This window comes from Phalaenopsis equestris, unplaced genomic scaffold (genome assembly GCF_001263595.1).
Source record: "Phalaenopsis equestris unplaced genomic scaffold, ASM126359v1 Scaffold000032, whole genome shotgun sequence".
NCBI lineage: Eukaryota > Viridiplantae > Streptophyta > Magnoliopsida > Asparagales > Orchidaceae > Phalaenopsis > Phalaenopsis equestris.
Genome location: NW_018164474.1, coordinates 442,388 through 444,520, shown reverse-complemented (window position 1 = coordinate 444,520; position 2,133 = coordinate 442,388). Strand labels below are relative to the sequence as shown.

The 2,133-nt window shown below is 36.1% G+C and overlaps 1 pseudogene; it reads right to left on the bottom strand.

Moving 5' to 3' along the window:
* Positions 1-1,058: 1,058 nt before the first annotated feature.
* The window catches only part of LOC110018713, a 1,782-nt pseudogene continuing 707 nt past the window's right edge, over positions 1,059-2,133 (bottom strand).

Sequence of the window (2,133 nt, the reverse complement as noted above, 5' to 3'; positions counted from 1 at the left end):
ACGGAAGAGAGCAGTAGACCCATAATTTGTGGGATCTTGATTCCCAATAAAATAGAGAAGGTCATCCACAAGAACCCATTGGGTCAAACGACACATCATAACCCTCTAAAAAGGCAGCAACCAAAATGCAAAAGAGGCACTTGCAGGTAAAGCTAGATCAGAAATTTACATGTACCACAAACAAATCCTTCCTTGCAAACAAATTCAAATCCAAACTTCAAGCACTGCTTCAAATATCTAACCAGAAATAGGTGATATCAAGTAGCAAACAAAACCCGCCTTGCATTTATAACACCAATTAAAAGATATTCAAATAAGTCTTGAAACCAGAAAGCATTTCGCAAGCAAAACTCATCAAGAATACATAGAGATTGTGTGGTAGGAATGTAAAACTGCAACCTGTATTTAAATACCCATCACTTTTGTTGGAATTAACCATTCGGCCTCCAACATTCAAACTGATAACCCTCACTACCCAAGCAGATCGATGAAATCTTCAAGGTAAAAAAATTAATCCAAATAGAGAAAAAAATATTTTATTGCCAAACTTGTAAATTACATGATAATTATGTGATATGTATGTAGATGACCAATATTCCTAACTAAAATCTGTAAACCCTCTCAGCTAAGGCTACAAACAAGTGCTCTCTTAACTGAGCATTTTAAAAAGGCTGGCATGAAAAACCAAGAGAGCAAAATCCCAACAGCTAAAATTCAAATACAAAATAAAATTTTTACAATAGGTGATATCAAGTTTTAAGTGGATCCCAACTAGAAATCAGGTGAATAAGCTTCAATGAAATAGATAAGAAACTAACTGGGTATCTGACTACATACCACTTCAATGATAGCAAATATAATTTGCCAACTATAAATAGTAGGAATGCACAGATTTGCCGAAATATATGGACAGAAAAATTTTATAAAAGATCTGAATGATGACCCAAACCTCCTCCGCAAACTTCTGTCCAAAAGGTGATACCAGCTGCCAGTACGACATGTACTGACCTGACAATGATGGTGAAAAACAATCTATTGCAATGTCAAGTTCCTTATCCACTGGAAATCCTGTCTCAAGCATCTGCATATGTTTGAATAACTATCAGTTTTGAAAGTAAAGCTAGCTCTAGCAGGAGGGGGAATCAAAAACTTAATTAATACGATTACACAAAAAAAAAATCACTGAAATGAATCATTTTACAGAAATACTAATGCTCAACCTTCAATTTGGCCGAGTCTTGGCCCCCAAAGTAGTCTCCTCTGACCCTCACAAGTTGTTGCTAAGTTTCCAAATTGGAATTAGCAATAGTGTAAGTAAATGATTATGTGGATCATTTGTATCTTTAGGTTCCTCATCAGTATCAAAGTTCACTAGACTAGGAGTCTGACAAGACAAGCCCAATGAGTTGCCAGTCAGCTCATGATAAAATTGAGAGATATTTGTAAGTTGCATCTTGGATAAGAGTAACAAATGTTCGACAAGCATAGGTGTAGATGACGCAGTTTGTACCACATCATGAAAAATATTTGCAAGGGCCCCATGGACTGGCTCAAAAACTAACTTCAGCGATTTTTCAACAGTCGAACTCGATTCATCTGCAGGTTGAGGAAACCATTTAAGGGCTAGACTTGCTTCATCAGATCCACAATTAGAATTACAATCAGACTTTTTCAACGCAGTTGGTCCTGAATAAGAACCATCAGTTGAATAAGGTTTTAGCTGAACATTTGTCCTTAGAGGGTTTATCCTCTGACATACAACAGCGTCACACAATTCATCATCATTATCTAGATTCACCACATCACCATCTTCATCAGTATAGGTTAGAACAAGAACTGCATCAGGACTAAACTTAAAAGACTGCCGAGAAGAAGAATATGGCAAGAACCAGCAGGCCGGACGAAATTATGAGGGCGGAAGGGAGTGGCTACGCCCATGGCCATCGTTTTATGGTGAGCCGGTTTCTTCTACGCTCAACTTCCAAGTTTTAAATTCATGTTATTTTAATTGATTGAAAATATAAATGTAAACATTATATCTTTTATTATATAAAAAATCTTTTATCCACCAAAAACTGGGTGATATCTGTCCCAAAATAAATATTTGATAGAAAAATGCGTCCATATATATAT